The sequence below is a fragment of the Hibiscus syriacus genome, unplaced genomic scaffold (genome assembly GCF_006381635.1).
Source record: "Hibiscus syriacus cultivar Baekdansim isolate YM2019G1 unplaced genomic scaffold, ASM638163v2 tig00110270_pilon, whole genome shotgun sequence".
NCBI classification, from domain to species: domain Eukaryota; kingdom Viridiplantae; phylum Streptophyta; class Magnoliopsida; order Malvales; family Malvaceae; genus Hibiscus; species Hibiscus syriacus.
Genome location: NW_024062656.1, coordinates 1,509,203 through 1,529,277, shown reverse-complemented (window position 1 = coordinate 1,529,277; position 20,075 = coordinate 1,509,203). Strand labels below are relative to the sequence as shown.

The 20,075-nt window shown below is 35.3% G+C and overlaps 1 long non-coding RNA gene across 1 annotated transcript; it reads left to right on the top strand.

The window, feature by feature from the left end:
- Positions 1–11,875: 11,875 nt before the first annotated feature.
- Positions 11,876–12,692, top strand: LOC120115652. The gene is made up of 3 exons (XR_005515494.1): positions 11,876–11,985; positions 12,082–12,366; positions 12,447–12,692. It is a non-coding gene; the product is annotated as an uncharacterized LOC120115652 (long non-coding RNA).
- The last annotated feature ends 7,383 nt before the right edge of the window (positions 12,693–20,075 follow it).

The window sequence follows — 20,075 nt, the reverse complement described above, 5'->3', positions numbered from 1 at the left end:
TAATGTGAGGGATTTATAATCAAAATCAAATATTATAACATAAAATTAAATAAAAATTAAAATAATTTAAATAAAATTCATAAAAAATGTGATGAGAATCCACACAAATCATAAAGTTTGAAACTCGAGTCCATAACACCTAACCATTAAATTATTTAAATTGTGTTATAAATTTGTGAACATATTATGTTGTGTTTGATTATTGTTATAAACATGGACAGACGTAGAATTTTATTAAACTTATAAATTTTTAAGGGTAAAAATATAGTATTAATACAAAATATAAAGAAAATATCTAAAATATATTAGAATAATAACAATTCTTTTATTATCGGTATCGTTTAGTTCGTGCTATTAAAATATTTTATTAAATAGTTACTTTAATTGATAATAATATAGAATAAGCTGAACAAAGATATAATTTTATCTCAAAGACATTGTCTAGTCTTTTTTAAAAAAATATTTTGCATTCGAATTATGATGGTTCAGGTTCGATAAAAAAAATTTAGACCATAAAATTTAAAAACCCTAAATAAAAAACCTAAACAGATAAAGTAACTTCTCATGCATGTCGCGTAGGGAAAAATGTATCTAATTAGTTATATTTTTATAAGATATGAATGATTAAGTGTATCTTTATCTCATGTGACATATTTAATTAATAAATATATGCTATTCAGAAAAATAATTTAAAAATATGTTAGATTAAAAAATAATAGTCTTTTATAACGTTATTTTGATGAAGAAAATGTTGATTATCTAAATAAAGTAATAAAACTAAAAAGAGTTTTTGAAAAATATTAAAAAAAATCAACGAGCAAAGCAAAGGTTAAAAATCCCATCTCACATCAACCAATGAGAAGGTAGAAAGAAACGTAAGCCCACAGTTACCATTTGAGAACGTGGGCACAGAATAACCGCTCCATCGAGAAATTATTTTTTGAGAAAATCGCCTCAGTGACCAAAAAAAAGTTATAATATACGATTTTAACCAATTTTTTTTGGATTTGCCAAAATGACCAACAAAATCGCAACGCGAAATAAAAATCGCAACGCGATCCCCAGAATCGCAAATCAGTTTCCAAAATCGCAACGCGATTCTTGAAAATCGCAATGCGATAGTACAAATTCGCATTGCGATTTTCCAAAATCGCAACGCGAATATGAAAATCGCAACGCGAACACATAAATCGCAACGCGTATCCGTAAATCGCAACGTGTATCCGTATATCGCAACGCGTATCCGTAAATCGCAACGATAATACATAAAATCGCAACGCGTATCCGTAAATCGTAACGCGATATTTAAAGCGCCATTATAATCGCTACGCGTATTTTATTTTCAAATTACAAAAACCAATATTAAGACAAAATCCCGTAATCGCAACTCATAACCTAAAACCTAAAATCACAACTCAGTCCCATCTCCATCTCTCACTCTCTACGGCGAAGAAATCCGTCCCCATCTCCGAAGATTTCCGTCCCCATCTCCGGCGAAATCCCTCACAACCATTCACGGTCAGAAATCCCTCACAATATTCAGAAATGGAAAATCAACCTCCGAGGGTTAGTTTTTTTAATTATTTTTATTTTGAAATGTTTGCATTATTGTAGGTTTTTCATATTGAAACTGATGATAAGTTTACTGGTCATTTCAATAATAGATTAACCATTTCACTTAGATTTCATTTCGCGTTACGATTCTGTCGTTGCGATTTTCATTTCGCGTTGCTATTCTCTCGTTGTGATTTTCAAGTTAGTATTTGTCTTTGTCTTTGTTCTGTCTTTTGGTTGAAGTAATGCAATCCATTCAAGTTTCAATTTGCAGAAGAGTCGCAACGAGATAAATGAAAATCGCAACGAGAGAATGACTGTCGCAACGAGAGAAATGAAAATCGCAACGAGAGAATCGCAACGCGAAATGAAAATCGCAACGAGAGAATCGCAACGCGAAACCAAAATCGCATTGCGATTTTCATTTCGCGTTGCGATTCTCTCGTTGCGATTTTCATTTCGCGTTGCGATTATCTAGTTGCGATTTTCATTTCGCGTTGCGATTCTCTCGTTGCGATTTTCATTTCAACCAAAAGACAAAACAGTGTTGCAAATTTTAGTTTCAAGAATAAACTACTACTTTTTATGTTTATTGTTTTTGGTATATCTTCACAGTGTAGTTTTTGGTATATCTAACTTGGTATGTTTATTGTTTTTGTAGAAATTTTTTTCGGCTCAATTGACCTTGAGAAATAAAGTCAGCCTGGCCACTACAATTGCTTCGAAGCTTTCACCTGCTCAAAGACAATTGTTTGAGGAAACCTGCTTCGGGCCATGGCTGAGAGTACAGCATCCGGGTGGAGATGCTAATTTGACCCATTTGTGGCTTCAGACCATGACATCAAATCTACCCGACAGTATACAACGTGGTGAGGAAGAGATATGGTTTCATTTTCCACCAGCGTATACTTGTTTTGGGCGGAAGGAGTTCTGCTTAATCACTGGTCTACGATTCGGACACGATGATGTAGGCCGGTACACTCGTCATATCGCCCGCCCATCATGGTTATCCCGGGTTTTTCCGGATGAGTCAATGGAGAAGCCGAACCTACATGTCGACGACCTGAAGAAATTGTTTAATAAGAAAGCTGGTTTCACTCGGATGGATGACGTCGATGTTGTCCGAGTATGCCTTCTACTACTTGTGTATGCCGGCTTTTTAGGCAGAGAGGCCAGACAACCTATTCATCGGGAGCTAATAATATTGGTAGAGGACCTGAATGCATGGAATCTGTTTCCGTGGGGTTCGTATATATGGAAAGCTACCTGGACTAAGTTGTCGTCTGCCTTTGATGACCGCAAAAGTTTGCGGGGCGATGGGTCCAAATACACTTTGTCAGGCTTTGTTTGGGCCTTTAAGGTAAGAATTTCTATATAATGTTTCTAAAATTATAATTAATTATTTAACAATTACTAATTTTGTTATTATATTGTTTGTAGATTTGGATATTCGAGGCTTTCCCCAGCATGCGTACATATGCAATAAAAACGTCAAATGATATTCCCAGGGCTATTTCCTGGAAGAGGAAAACTCTGTTGGATTGGGAAGACTTAATACCATATGCGACAATAAATAATGTAAGTTAACACAAATACTTTCATATATATATAAACAAGTTATTAATAGTAGACGTTTAACTTTGTTTGAGTTTTTATATTTTAGGAGGCCAACATTCCATTACAAAGACTGACACCCACGGAGGAAGAGCTTGCCACTGATTGGTGGCAAGCTAGTCAGAGTTTTTTTGATGGCACGGATGATGAGCAGCATCCACTTCCTCCAATTCGAGAGCCATCACCTCACCTAGAGCCATCACCCGATCGACCCGACTATACACCTCTAGAACGAGAGCCATCACCTATCCCGTCACATCATCGAGCCTCTTCTCCACCATCACCTCATGATAGGCGACCGGCAAAGATGCCACGACTCCTATCTCCCTGTTCTCCACCTCCACCTCAACGGGATGAGTCAAGGGAGTTACGTGATGAGGTCAATGCCTTGCGTGAGGAGATCGGTACTCTACGCGATAACGATGGTGCATGGCGTGTGGAGGTGTCAACTTTACGTGGTGAGGTTGCCGCTCTACGTGAGATGATAGTATCGTTGCAGAATGAGGTTCATACTCTACGCAACGAGGTAAGTTTAAGATTTTCCATATTTAACTTAATGATAAATTTACTCGTAATTTCACTTAGATTAGCCATTTCACTTAGATTGCTTAGTAAATTTATTCGGTTGCTGCCAATTCTGCTAAACTGTGTATTCTTTAACACTGTGAAATAGTATTTGTCTTTGTTTTGTCTTTTGGTTGAAAGTAAATTTGTTCGGTTGCTGCCAATTCTGCTAAACTGTGTATTCTTTAACACTGTGAAATAGTATTTGTCTTTGTTTTGTCTTTTGGTTGAAAGTAAATTTGTTCGGTTGCTGCCAATTCTGCTAAACTGTGTATTCTTTAACACTGTGAAATAGTATTTGTCTTTGTTTTGTCTTTTGGTTGAAAGTAAATTTGTTCGGTTGCTGCCAATTCTGCTAAACTGTGTATTCTTTAACACTGTGAAATAGTATTTGTCTTTGTTTTGTCTTTTGGTTGAAAGTAAATTTGTTCGGTTGCTGCCAATTCTGCTAAACTGTGTATTCTTTAACACTGTGAAATAGTATTTGTCTTTGTTTTGTCTTTTGGTTGAAGTAATGCAATCCATTCAAGTTTCAATTTGCAGAAGAAGAAATAGTTTACTTTCGCAACACGAAACTTAAAATCGCAACGCGAAACCAAAATCGCAACGCGAAATGAAAATCGCAACGACAGAATCGCAACGCGAAACCAAAATCGCAACGACAAGATCGCAACGCGAAACCAAAATCGCATTGCGATTTTCATTTCGCGTTGCGATTCTTTCGTTGCGATTTTCATTTCGCATTGCGATTCTGTCGTTGCGATTTTCATTTCGCGTTGCGATTTTGGTTTCGCGTTGCGATTTTAAGTTTCGTGTTGCGAAAGTAAACTATTTCTTCTTCTGCAAATTGAAACTTGAATGGATTGCATTACTTCAACCAATAGACAAAACAAAGACAAATACTAACTTCAGGGTATTAGTTTGAAACATATTTTTCTTTGTTATCTGATGCATTTTGTGAACTATGATAGAATAATGACTTGGGTGAATACAATGCAAGTTTGAAACATATTTGTCTTTGTTTTCACTGTTTAAATATCATGTCTGTTTATTTACTGATTTTTGTATTTAATTATTTAGCGGCCCGATAGAGTGGATGCTTTACGTCGGGTTATGCTTGCACGACGGAGTTCACGCATCAGACAGCGTGCACGTGCTATTAAGTCTCCGTACACCCCAATAGTGCGAAGACACCGCAAGAAGAAGCCCGACTCGCCTGTCATCCCTCAAGAGTCCACTCCTATCGTTGAAGAGGCCCCCCCTATCATTCCTCGAGAGTCCCCTCCCACCGTTCAAGAGGCCACTGTCATCATTGAAGAGGTCCCTCCCACCATTCAAGAGCCCGATTCACATGGCGTCATATGTAGGCTTCTTGAGAAACCCTCTGACGTGCCGGACATGATGGATTCAAGTTGGCTCTCGTATGAGTTACCGGCCAGTACCATACCGGTATCTGAAGAGGAGAGGGATCAACTACCGGACACAATTCTGGATAACTCCCTTTGGGCTAAGACCGCTGTTGATTTTTATCTACATGAGCAGAGCCAGGGGTGTTTCACTGACATATGCAAGCTCACCGATGATATCTATTTGTTGCTTGATCGGTCTTGGTGGGGCGTATTATTAGGGGTCGAAGACAATGGCTATTTCGATGGGGGGTAAGTCTTATATTTTTCTTATATTTCAATTTGATTAATTTTTTTTTTAAATTTATGTAAGTCACTAATATATGTCTTTTTTTGTAAAACAGCATATCGATGCGTGGGTGACACGTCTTCTAATAATAAGAAAACTTAAGAAAAATAAAAATATACGATATACAATTATGCCGACGTCTTTTCACGCCGTTCACTTGAAGAATGCACGAGATGAATCATTTGATTTGGGCAATGGACAAGCTAAACTTTATCCTGCATGGTGGGAGGTCGATAAGGTTAGTATTTATTTTAGATTGAGTTTAAAGGTTTTATGAAATAAGTGCGCAAATGAATGAATTATTACTTATGATTGCAGGTGTTTATCCCTGTTTTGGAACGTAAACATTGGATTCTCGTCGAGCTTCAGCTCCCATCCCTTAAGACAATAGTGTATGACAGCATGATAAATTACATATCATTGGCTGATTTAAGAGATGTTATTAAGGGATGGAGCTCTCATTTGGCTAAATTCTTGGATGCGATCAATTATTGGACTCGTTCTGGAAACAAGAAGCCAAAGAAGCTCAATATTACAGTTATTAGAGACGAGACCGCGCCACAACAAACGAGCGGAGCCAGAGGAGATTGTGGTCCTCTCGTATGCTTGGCGTTGGAGCGTTTGACGACGGGAAGCATCAAGTATCTACCTCCCACCGATAGAGATAGAGCTGCAGTAGGCTTGTGGTTTCGGCATTATATGGCTAAATCGATATATACGAGACGCTGCCTACCTGCATCCGCGTTATAAAAATGTCCATAAACAATTGGTAAGTTTATATACTTTTGGTTTGAAAATGTTTGGTTAAGTACCTAGAATTCAATAATTTGCTGTTTGTAGGTTTTAGATGTGTAGAAAGTGTTGTTTGAGCAAATGTTTGGTTTCTGCAGGTTAATCTCAGAAGTGAACTGCGTGAAAATGATGTATGGCTGCAAAAGTTGATTCAATAGTTTAATTGATTGTTTTTTGATTGTTTAATTGATTTGTAAAAGTTGATTCAATAGTAGATGATCGGAAATAAGAATTATTGCTTATTTTTTGATTGTTTAATTGATTTGTAAAAGATGATTTGTAAAAGTTGATTTGTGTAATTGATGCGAATATAATTCTTATTTGTGCTTGTTTAATTGATTGAAATGTAATGGTTGATTTTGTTGATTTCAATCTGCATTATGTTGAAGGCAAAATTGACTATCGCAATGCGAAATGAAATCGCAATGCGAAATGAAAATCGCAACGAGAGAATCGCAATGCGAAATGAAAATCGCAATGCGGAAATGAAAATCGCAACGGGAGAATCGCAATGTGATTTTAATTTCGCATTGCGATTCTCTCGTTGCGATTTTCATTTCGCATTGCGATTTTCATTTCGCATTGCGATTCTCTCGTTGCGATTTTCATTTCGCATTGCGATTTTCATTTCGCATTGCGATTTTCATTTCCGCATTGCGATTTTCATGTTGGGATTTTCATTTCGCATTGCGATTCTCTCGTTGCGATTGTAATTTCCGTGTTGCGATAGTCAAATGCATGCCTAATAGTGATAACAACTGAATAACAAGAGTTGGTTAAGTCAAAATGGTTGGCCTGAGTCATTAATTCAACTGAAAATGTTAAAAGTTCACACATAAAATCCACATAATACAACGTTTGCATTTAAAAATCACCTAAGTTAACAGTCCCAAAAGGTGAAGCCAATTGTGATTTTGATGAGGATCCATATTTTGGTAGAGGAAAAGATGATTTTGATGGCACTGGTGATCCACATGTCAACCTTGTATGACCACTTTCCTTGCACCGACTACATGTCGATCTCTTCTTCTCTTCACCCTTAGACGGTATACGATCGTGACTTTTTGGTCGGCCAGGTAGCCTTCTGTCCATGGCTGGTGGCAAAACTGTTTGTAAGTCATCTGGTATGTCCCACTCAGAAGGATGTGGAATAGGGTAGACAATCTCGGCATAAGTCTGTCGATAAACTTCTGTAGTGTAGCAATCCATAGCGTATGCGCTTGAATCATCTTGGTTTAAATGAAGAGCAACTTTTATAACATGGCCACACGGATAACCAGATGTTTGCCATTTCATACAACTACACGTCTTTGCATTTAGATCGACTAGCCCATTTAAGTTATTATCCAGTACTTGAAACAAAGTGTTTGAACATGGTTCAACTCTCCATGACGTTGACTTCACAACACGTTTCGTTATCTTTTTTTCAGTCCATGGTGTAACACGATGTTCCAATGTTCCTGTAAATTTAAATAAACAATACTTAGTAAAATATATAAATATGATAAGTTACGAATTCAAAGAAATAATACCTGCATGGTTTCTTTTCTTGTAGTACCACTGTTGAATAGAGGCTCGAAAAAACTCCATTAACATAGTAATGGGTAATTTCCGGGAATGACGACTTAGAGCGTTGATTGATTCTGCACTATTAGACGTCATGAAACCATATCTTGCTCCAAGTTGATGTACTCTTGACCATCTTTCAAACCCGACATCTTCTAGTGTTTGAGCACACTGAGGCAAAACACGTCTTAAACAATTTATATGCTTATTGAAATCCACTTCCCGATAAGCTTTTACAGCCTTCCAGTATGTCCATTTGTGCTTTTTTATACCAGCAGACCTTGATTTTAGATTTCTATACAAATGAACACCACAAAGTCCATGAAAAGCATCTGGGAAACACCTTCTAACAGCGTTGTCAATTGAGTTTGCCCTATCGGATATGATTGTCAGATTGCTAATAGGACCTATGCAATCCCTAAGATGCCCCATAAACCATGTCCATGAATCAGAGGTTTCAGATTTGCCAACCCCGTAAGCTATTGGCAATATCCCATTGTTAGCATCCATGGCTACTGCTAATAAGTTTACTCCAAGGTATCGACCTTTCAAATGTGCTCCGTCAACTATAATAACTGGGCGCATGCAAGTAATAAACGAACGAATCTACAAAATAATATACACAAGAAATATAATCATTTAAATGTGAAATGCATGTAACTAACAAAAATGAGTCAACAAAATTATATTGATTTACTAACCGTAGCACCAATGGCGATAAACAGCAACTCAAAGCGTCCATCTCTATCTGTTTTGATATGAGTTACCGACCCAGGATTTTTCAGCTTTAAATTGTGACAATAAGCCGGCAGTTGGGCAAACGATGCTTCTGGCGACCCCCTCAACAATTCCAAGGCATAACATTTGGCTCTCCAAGCTTGAGAATATGATATACTAATCTTGAACCGAGCATTCATGTCAGTCATAATTTCATGTCCCCGATATACCCTGCCATTCAAAAACATTAACTCAGCCAGAAAACCACCCAACACCTTTTTGTTTGCCTGTCTATGGTGAGGAAAAACTTGGGTTCTTGAACATGTATGTTTATCAATAAAAGTCCTAACTTGAAACATTTCGCAATCTTTTATTCTCTTTGCAATCATTCGCCACATACAGTTTTTGTCAATCATACACCTTGTTTCGAAACGATCTTTGCTTGATTTGTTAACTTTTAGTTGATAGCCATCTTCCACACATTTCGTATACAAAGCTATCTTCAAGTCTTCCTTTGTATCAAAACAATCATCTTTCTTGATACGAATAACTTTTGTGTAACAATCAACTGCTTTCTTTACCAACTCTTCTTCCGGTATCTGAAGTAATTCTGGCATATTCCAGTTATACGCCCGTGGCATTTTCTTTTCTTCGGGGATTTTTTCTTCTTCTTTTTCTTCTTCAGGATTATATGAATTACAGAATGGATGTTCAACATGTTCATTCACAGTCGTAACTTCCTCCTCATTATCATCAACAATACATTCTTCGGCAACGGCTGTTTCATCATCAAAATTCGGGTATTGACCAATATCAAAATCATTACACGCAGGGTCTGTTTCTTCTTTTGAAACATCATCAAAATCTGTGTATTGACCAATATCAAAGTCCGGATATTGACCAAGACCAAATTTCGAATACTGACTAGTACTCACAATTTTTTCTGTTGGCTCATCATCGTCTAACTGGTCAATACGAAAACCGGAATTTGGTGCTGAAAGTTGATTGGGATTTGGATTAGAGAAAGGTTATGGGTTTTGAGAAAAACTTAGTTGATTACTACCCGCTACTGACCCAACAATACTACTTCTAGGTTCAACAACATACAATGTAACATCATCTTGTGAAACACTAATGTAAGCAATGAATCGTTCAACATCTTCATTGTCGGTTAACAAATAAACTTTACCATTTCTCTGATAAGATAGCCTAAATCCACTTAGGGGCTCTAAATTCAATTTATTTGAAACACGTAGCATTAGAGTTTCATAAGTTAACTTTTGTAAAGACAATTTTAGTTGAAGATTCATGGGTAAAGGCATATATTGTAAAACACCATGAACATTATCCCATGACCCTCCAAAACACAAATCTATCCAAACATGATCAACATTAGATGATTTCATGGTTGTAAATTAATTTACTAAACAGACGAGCTGCGAAACTAAAACCTGTTGCCGGATTGGGAAGGATGTCGTTGGATATAGGAACGGATGTCGCCGGAGAGAGTGATAGATTGAGATGGAATGAGTTGCGATTTAGGGATTTAGTTTATGATTTCAGTGTTATATACCCAAAATTTCAGTGTTGTGATTTACAGATTCTCGTTGCGATTTACGGATTATCGTTGCGATTTACAGATTCTCGTTGCGATTTACGGATTATCGTTGCGATTTACAGATTCTCGTTGCGATTTACGGATTATCGTTGCGATTTACAGATTCTCGTTGCGATTTACGGATTATCGTTGCGATTTACAGATTCTCGTTGCGATTTACGGATTATCGTTGCGATTTACGGATACGCGTTGCGATATACGGATACGCATTGCGATTTACGGATACGCGTTGCGATATACGGATACACGTTGCGATTTACGGATACGCGTTGCGATTTATGTGTTCGCGTTGCGATTTTCATATTCGCGTTGCGATTTTGGAAAATCGCAATGCGAATTTGTACTATCGCATTGCGATTTTCAAGAATCGCGTTGCGATTTTGGAAACTGATTTGCGATTCTGGGGATCGCGTTGCGATTTTTATTTCGCGTTGCGATTTTGTTGGTCATTTTGGCAAATCCAAAAAAAATTGGTTAAAATCGTATATTATAACTTTTTTTGGGTCACTGAGGCGATTTTCTCTTATTTTTTTTGAAATAAAAAATAATAATCTTCTCAACAAGACATAATCTATCCATTTATGATTTTTCAATCCACGTGGTCCAATAAAAAAACGACCTCCCACCTCAACTTCGATCTTATAACGGTACTGATAGATCGGATAGACTGTTGAAATAAGAAATTTTAAATTCTCGAATAATTTATATATATTTTATATTTTTATGATAATATAATTTTATTCTTAATATTTTATAAATTTATCCTAAAAATCATATAAATTCTTTTTATAACATAAAATTGTGTTTCTATTCTTATCCATCTATGTAATAATAATCAAATGCAGCTCTAGAAATGAAGAAAAACAGTTGATTTATCCATAATTAAAATAAGGGTGCGTTTGGTTCACAGAATATAAGATTACCAGTGAGAATAGGATTACTGGAATGTAACATTACCTAACACATTACTGGGAATGTTACATTACTGTGTTTGGTTTATTTGGCAGTAATGTAAGATTACAGTGTTTGATTGAAGGAATAAAAGATTACTGACATGTGGATTTTACCAAATTGACCTTGTTCTATATTTTGTTCTAATTATTAAATAAAAATTATTTATATAAAAATTATTTATATAAAAATCCATCTATAATATATTTAAATAAAAATTATTTATATAAAATTCATCGATAATATATTATTTTATTATTTAAATATATCATGTATTATTTTAATTTTAATTAATATTAAATTTTACATAATTTATCTAAAAATATATTAAAATTTTACTTCAACATTTAATTAAATGTTCAATATTAGGGATTTTTAACATTTAATTAAATTTTACACAATTTATCTAAAATATAATACGTAAATTTATAAAAAGTAATTAACATATTCGAAAACTACCACATTACTTGCAAGGCATATACTACATAACAAAAAGAAGTATAACATTAACCATCAAAAGTTTGTACAATGTTCAAACTTACAAAAGATAATAGCCATAACATTCTAAACTTAATCATATATATTGGCTATATTATATACACAAAAAATTATCCAAGTCAAAAGATTGACTTAGTTTCAAGTTAAAGGATACAAGAAATATAACCTCATGGTGTAAACAGAAACCTAAAACATCATTTGTTTACTTTTTTTTTTTATAATAATCATTTGTTTACTCTTAAAACAGCTTTACTGGGGGATGGCGGCATCATTTGCCATAAAATAGCTTAGCAGCAATAAAAAATATGGTTGCCACCGCTGCAGCCATAGACGACCGTCCTAGCTGTTTCCGTTACCCAAGAGGAAATGGGATCGGAGTTCAGTTGCCGCCAAGGAACAAAGGGATTCCTCTTGAGGTGACTTTCGATCAAATATCTACATATTCCTATTCGTAAATACAGGAAGACTAAACATACTGAACTTAATTCGAAATGCATATAATGTCCTTACAGATCGGCAAAGGAAGGGTACTGATTGAAGGGGACAGAGTGGCACTATTAGGCTATGGAACTGCAGTTCAAAGCTGCTTAGCAGCTGCCTCGTTATTGGAATCCCACGGCTTAAAGCCAACTGTCGCGGACGCACGATTTTGTAAACCATTGGATCACTCCCTAATCCGGGGACTGGCAAAATCGCATGCAGTTCTGATCACAGTCGAAGAAGGGTCGATCGGGGGCTTTGGTTCTCATGTGGCACAGTTCCTAGCTCTTGATGGTCTTCTTGATGGCAAAGTAAAGGTATGCAAATCAAATATCAGGAATCCGAATGTTCATAATTAGAAGTTTATATAGCCGTTTAATATCTCGTTTCTTTGCAGTGGAGACCGGTGGTTCTTCCAGATCAATACATCGACCATGGCTCGCTGGCCGACCAGTTGGCCGAAGCTGGTCTGACCCCATCGCACATCGCTGCAACGGTGTTCAATGTGGTTGGACAAAAAAGAGAGGCTCTTGAGATCATGTCCTCAAGAAACTGAAGAAATTCTTCAGCTTAAATTTCATTTTATGTACAGAAATTTCCCTTTCCCTTGGCATTTCATTTCAGATGAATGATAGCTGGTTTATATATAGCAATGATACAGCTTTACCATAAATATTTAGTGTGTTAGCAACCAACTGTACATAAAATCAAGACCAAATTGATATAATATGTAGACATTAAACACTAAATTTATTATTATTTCAATCAAAATCATGAAAAACATTTAATTGTGATTAGTTATTCATATTTAATTATTATTATTATTAAAATAAAGTCATAAAATAATTGTTTAAATTTAAACTTAATTATTTTTTAATATATTATCTGTAAAAAACAATTCTAGAAATACTGTTAAAGTAATATCAAATGCTTTATTTTTTTAATATTTAGATTTATTTTAATAGTTTAGAGGGTTTACAAAGTAATATTTGTTTATAATTTTTTTTAGTTATTGACGACACGCATATTATGTAGAGACAACTACTTGATCTCAGAACCTCTAGAGAAAATCAGTGACGGATCCAAAAATAATTTTGCGGGTAAACACACACATGTTAATAATACAATTTTAGAACAGGATGGACACAAATAAAATCAGAGTGGATACTATTAGTAAAATAAACAACTAATCAAAGAACATTGAATTTCAACGTTGGCAAGTGCCCACTCTTAAATACACGTGGATCCACCTCTAAAGAAAACAACACTTTCTTTTTATCACTGAGATCGTTTAATAAGCTCAATTTTTAAATTTTAAATAATTAGACACATGACATCATTTATAAATCTTTTAGATGATATATTGAAAGTTAATCCATAAAATTAGAGTTAACTATATAATATTTTCAAATTATGATTTTTATTTTATATTTTTCCTTAAATTTTAAAATATTTTACATCAGTCTTTAAACAATGACTTTTAATTTAAATTAGTCATTAATATTTAAAATATTTTATATTAGTCCTCAAACTATCAAGAATATTCCATTTTAATCATTCTATTAACATGTTAACTCTACTGATTTTTATGGTCATAATAATTGAACTTGTAATCTTCTAAAAAATTTAATCTATTTTTGAAAGCCATGCGAGAAAATAGAGTTAACGACGTAATAACAAAATGATCAAAGTATGCGATCATCTCTTAAAATTAGCGTTAATGTATGTTTTGGTTCTATGACTTTGGTTTTAAGTACAATTTGGCCCACTAGAATTTGGCTCTATCGGGTTAGCCCAAAACTCCTAACCTAGAATTTTGGGCTTTACAAAGAACTTGGAAACTGTCTAGGGTGTAAGATGGGATTTTTTCCAATTACGTATTTGGGGATCCCACTAGGTGCTGATCCGAGAAGAGTTAGGACTTGGGAACCGATTGTGGAAGGTGTTCGAGCAAAGTTAGATGGCTGGAAGCCTGGAAGAGCAAGACTTTGTCTTTTGCAGGAAGAGTGGCTCTGATTAATTCAGTTTTTATCCTCACTGCCATTATTTTACATGTCCATTTTTGAGTTTCCTAAATCTGTCATACAAAAGATTGATAGACTAAGGTGTAACTTCTTATTGAATAACACTAGCGACAATAGGAAGATAGTTCGTGTCAATTGGAAGGAGGTTTGCCTGTCGAAATCTAAGGGAGGAGCGGGGGTTATTAATCTTCAAGCAAAGAATATGGCCTTATTAGCCAAATGGGAATGGAGGTTCGCTCTGGAAGAAAAGACACTTTGGAGGAGAGTCATCCTCAATAAGTACGGCAAGTCGAATAGGCGTTGGGTTTTGAAGACTTCAAAGGTAAAGAGAATGCCCATTTTTTGGAGATGTATTGTCAATAATTGATGTAAAGAGGATATAAATAAATGGATGGGAGTTAACGAGTTTAGATGGAAGGTGGGGGACGGGAAAATGATGTTGTATTAGGAAGATTCTTGGTGCTGTAATGAACCTCTAAGGAGCAAATTCTAGAGCCATTTTTATCATTGGTGGAATATTCCATGGTCAAGTCCTAGAGATATAGATGGTTTGTTTAGTTTTTGTTTTGGATCGGGCTTGCTTGGGAGCATTAGGAGTGTGTGGCTAATTTCCTTCTCAATTGTCTTGTGGTGTGTTTATTTGGCAAGGAGCACCTTCATCTTTAAAAGAAAAGTGTGCAAAATGGATGAATTATTTTTTAGCACAAAACTGCGTTCCCTAACTTGGTTAAAGGTGTCAAAGGAGGATTTGGATGTTAATTTGGACAGTTGATGGAGCTGCCCGAAGAGCTCCCTGTCTTGTAACCCCCCTAGGTGCTTCACTGGATTGGACAAGGAAGACTCACTAGAAGGTATGGTGAAATTTATTGTGGCAGGAGTGATGAAAGAGGGAATTTTAGGCTGTGGAGGAGTCCTTTGCCAGCCAGATGGGTGCTTTCTGCCAAGTTTTCTGGACTTGTGAAAGGTTTTGGGGTCGATTTTGCTTTAATAACAGCAATTAAGATTTCCCTGGAGTAAATCAAGAGGCAAAAGGGGTGGCTGCTGGTGAATTAGTGGTGGAGATTAAATCGAAGCTGGTTTTGGATATAGTTGTAGTGCCTCTCTATCACTCGAGAGATTGGTGGCAATTACTTCTGGAAATTGATAGCCTAAGAGGTAGTTTTTGGAAAGTTCATTTTTGCCTTGCCAAGCAAAGAATTTTTTGTTTGCCCCAGTAGTTAGCACTAGATGGTGTGCGAAGAGAGGCTTTGTTTAAAGTTTGATGGTAACTCTATGACACTTACTGTTTTTGTCTCTACGGTTCTTTGAAAGTTTGTTTTATTTTGGGGCCCCGTATTCTTGCTTGATTAAGAAGGTTCTGTTTTGACAGATTTCCCTTCTTCTTGTGATCTTGATTTTTTATAGGAGTGATAACAAGGCCAGGTTTGTTTTCTGCTGGTAACAAAACTTAAGGAAGGACTGGCTGGTTTAGTTTTCATGTCTTGTTTTTCGTATACAAAGGAGCATTGAGATCAATGTCATTTACTAATCCAGGACAGCTGCTTTTGCAGGCTTGACAGGTCTAAACAGGTGTAAATCCTTTCAAGTCGAGCGATCTACATAGCCATCTTGTTGGGTGACACTGTCGCTTTTTGTGATCTCATTTGGCACCTTGTTGGTTCTTTTTAGTCGGTCTCTCTTGGGGTGGTAAGCCATTGCTTGGCCTTAGTTCGATGGTAAGGTTCTGTTAAGCATTGCAATTGGGTCTGTATGTTTAATTGAGCTAGGGTGGGGTTTTGGATTCTGCGTTTTTGTTGCTCTTGTCGTGAAACCTTGGAGGTGCTGTATTCTCACCTAGCTAGAGTACTCTTTTCCCCCATTTAGGTTTTAGGGAGTTTTTTAACGAGGCTCCTACCTATGATTTTTCTAATTAATGAATTTTGCCGAGCAAAAAAAATGCTATTTAAATTCTTCTGTTAAATTTAAATCTGACACAATATCATTTTCTTATTGCATGACTTCTAAGGTAATTTTTAAAAGTTATACCAATAAATTTAACATAAGAAATTTAATAATATTAATAATTGCATTTGAATTTTTATATCCGAAAAATAAAGACTAAATTCACAAAAATAAAAATAGGACTAAATCCAAATGTATAAAAAGTACAAAGACTTGTAACAAAATTTAACCTTTCAAATATTACACAATATGAATAGAATAAGAATTTTATAGTATGTAAGAACATTTCTTTAACACTAATCAATACAATCATTCGATCAAAATCAAGCAATTAAGTATATACATTACACGGATTAAACATCAAATTTCTTTGAATTTTCTTATCTTCTTCTCCAAGAAAGTCGCAGCAGGAAAGAAAATTTTCAATTCATGGGGTATCCAACTGCCATGCAAGTCTCCCAAAACAGCCTATCTTCCATACCATCCATCACTTCTCTGCATATATTATATGATCCGATGCCTTCATCTATAGAACCCACGTTGCCACTGCTCCAATGGCCAAAATATATGGAGTCTTGGTGATCATCATCATCATCATGTTGATGAACTGCATAAACATCATCCAATGATCTCTCAGCCCTAATTGTGTCGTTACAGCTACACGACTCCGCATCGTCTTCGTCAGTAACGCCGGCAACTTCCGCCATTGATGATCCATGATCGAGCTCCGAGTCACCGCTATCTTCGACTAGGAAGAAGCTTGAAACATCGAATAAGCCGTCGTTGTTTTCCATGGAAATTTAAAGTTTGGTCACTGTTCTATTCACTATCCACAGTTTTACACACTTTTTTTTTCTTTTTGGGTAAGTTATGATCTTTCTGTCTAGGGTTTATTCATATTTATATCAATTTTTTGTGTGTGGGTGTGTGAATGAATATTTTGTTTTCAAAGTTACATGTTGATGAGCACTGACCACAACCATTAGCTTTTACCTTCTTTTTTTTGTTAAAAGGGTGTTAGGTCTCTGGTTTGAAAATCCATTTTTATTGGGTGGGTCTCATGTCATCCATCCAATTATCTTTCGTTTTCTTTCATTCAAGTCACGGTCTTTGAAAATCAGGTCTTTGGTGCCCCTATAGAAGACATGTGATATTGGGTGGGTCTATCCATGCTCCTTTTTCTTTCTTCATATTTGTAAGTCATAAAATGCAATTATTAAAGCCAAAGGTTTGTATGACTATACCCATTATTTTGATTACATCACCAATCGGAATCACATTGTCACATGCTATGAACCTAGGCTCCTTGCTGACGTAATGATTATGGGATTTTGTTTGGTAAGAGATAATCTGCTTTACATGTGAAGATTGTCTTTATACTAATTTATCATCTTTTAGATGCCAAAATAATACTTTTACCTTCATACTAATTTAAATTACGTATAATACTAAAACTAAACTTAATTTTTATGTAAGTGATCACTTTAATTCTTGCTCCTCTTTAAGTTTATTTTAATTTCAATGTTTTAAATTTTGATTGAAATGATTTATGTTAGATGAAAATTATTAGTTTATGTAGTATATTTATATATATTTAATTTTTTACACGTCACATCATCAACATGACACATGTCATATCATCACCTTGAGTGACACGGTATGTAATACGTTAATAATTAAGCACATGTAAAATTATAACACCAATAACATACTTTGACTGTTAATTAACTAATGATTTTCATTCAACAAGAATTATTTTATTAAAAAAAATTAAAACGTTGAGACATAAAATATTTTAAAAAATAGATATTAAAATTGTCATTCAAACAAATATTGAAGGCTAATTTTGATATAATACCTTTGAATTATATGTATGATCGTTTAGGGGTCAAGGTCCTACCAACCCTTAGATCGTTTCTTTGAAGAATCCTTTTTCGACTTATATTATCCATATCTTACGCTCACTCCTAACCTTAATTGCCTAAACCCTTTAATCTAGAAGAAAGTATAGTTTCAAAAGCCATAGCAGGAAGAGGTTGATATGATGGCTTAATTTCCATCACCATCTCTCCTAATTTAGCCTAGGACTGTTTAAGGCACTAGGGGGTTACCTACTCACCTACCGTTAAGTAATATATATAGTTGAATAGTAACTGTGAATAAACTTTGATATTTTAACTTCTCATCAAGAAACAGCAAAGAGCTTTTAACCACTGTCCCAAAATGCCCAAACCGCTTGGGAGTTTAGGCACTTTGTGGGGGAATTTTGAAACTCCAAGTTGGTCAGGTCGGCCTTTGCTTTTGCTGACGGAAGAGGTGAGAGAAACGTGTAATTGGGCTGGAAAAAATACAATTGGTTCGACCCACACACATCATGTTCTGAGACTTAAATGATGCTTTTGTTTTCGATGTTAGGAGCACTCATTTATTTTCATGGCAAAGATTACCACTAACTTAGCTTTTGATTTTCGAGATAAATTAATTATTTATCGTCCAATTATCTTTTTATTCTTATTTTAATTATTTTAATTTAAATTATTTTAATTTATTATTTTAATTATTTTTATTTTAATCATTCTAGATTGACCTGTATTTTTTATTAATATATTTTTATAACATGACATATTTTATTAATCTTTTTTTATGTAAGATAAAAAAAAGAATCTTTACATATTAATTCAAATATTTAATCTACAAATCATAACTCCTAATATATAAATTCCAAACTCTCATCTCCATACCCATCGTCTGCACCCCAAACCTTCACCTTCACCCTCATTAGCTACACTCTTACCATTTTGACACTCACCTCGTTGCATCATCATGAGACTTATGAGATATGATTTAGTGTTCAAGAATTATATGGTTTAATTTAAAGTTAAATGATTTTAAGGGCTAAAGTAAGACAACTGCGTAAAAGGTGTAGATTTAAGACGACAAGGGTGTTACAGTGTATTATGAAGATTAAGGCAAGCTAATGGTGTTGTAGAACAGATGTGCGATTCATGTCGTGGTCGTCCCCTATATAAGGCCACAACCAGGTAGATATGTCAAGACCAACCATGTAGAGGGCCTATTGGTAAGGTAGAATAGTTTGTCATCATTTCAAGCATTTCATTGTTTTAGTTAAGTAACTTGGGTAAGGTATATTGTCCCCAATTCGAGCATTTCAACGTCTACTCATGGCATTTCTGTTATCACCTCCACATATATGAAGGGGTGGACAGTCTACAGAGCTTGGATTGATCCATTATTGAAGGTACATGTGTAGACATATCATCTAGGGTTGCCCCTACAGACTAGTTGATGGTGTGGGGTGAGTGTGGATAATATAACACAAAACTTTTACTAATAAAATATTTTTCTTTTTACTTACAAGAAAGTCAGGGTCGGGTGTGTACATTCATTATGTCCAACAAACTTGATTATGAACACGGGGAAACTATATGATAACTAAATAATTGACGCCCAAATGGTTACTTATTGGATAAGTCATCGAGGATTAAGGCTGACTTGACTTGGGAAAAGTCTTATTTCAAATACTGCACAAACTAAAACTCTAGTTAAAAGAGAGAGTCTGTGATACTTAGTATCAGAGCAACGCAGTTAGATATGACAGACAAATTTTGGTTCTTTGTTCTTTTGGGATGTAGGACAAGCGCTTCAACATAGGGAGTAGGTAGGGTAAACAACATTTATGTCGAGCGCTTTTAAGAGAGTAGGTAAGATGACATGATCTTACATCGAGTGCTCTCGCGTGTAGAGTAGGTAAGGTGTCCCCTATTACATGCACTTTTGGGGATGTAGGCCAAGCGCTGCAACGTGGGGAGTAAGCATGGTAGATAATGTTCTTGCCGAGTGCTTTCAAGAAAAGAGTAAGTAGGATGACCTTATCCAGTAAAAATGAGGCATTCCTACGTTTTTTGCTTATTCACCAAGGCCTTGGTGTTTATACATTTGAAGCATAAAATTAGAATGAGATTTATGAAGAAAAAGTTGAGCATAATAATACATAGTGCCAAATTTATGAACAATTTAAAGAAAACACGCACACTAGACAT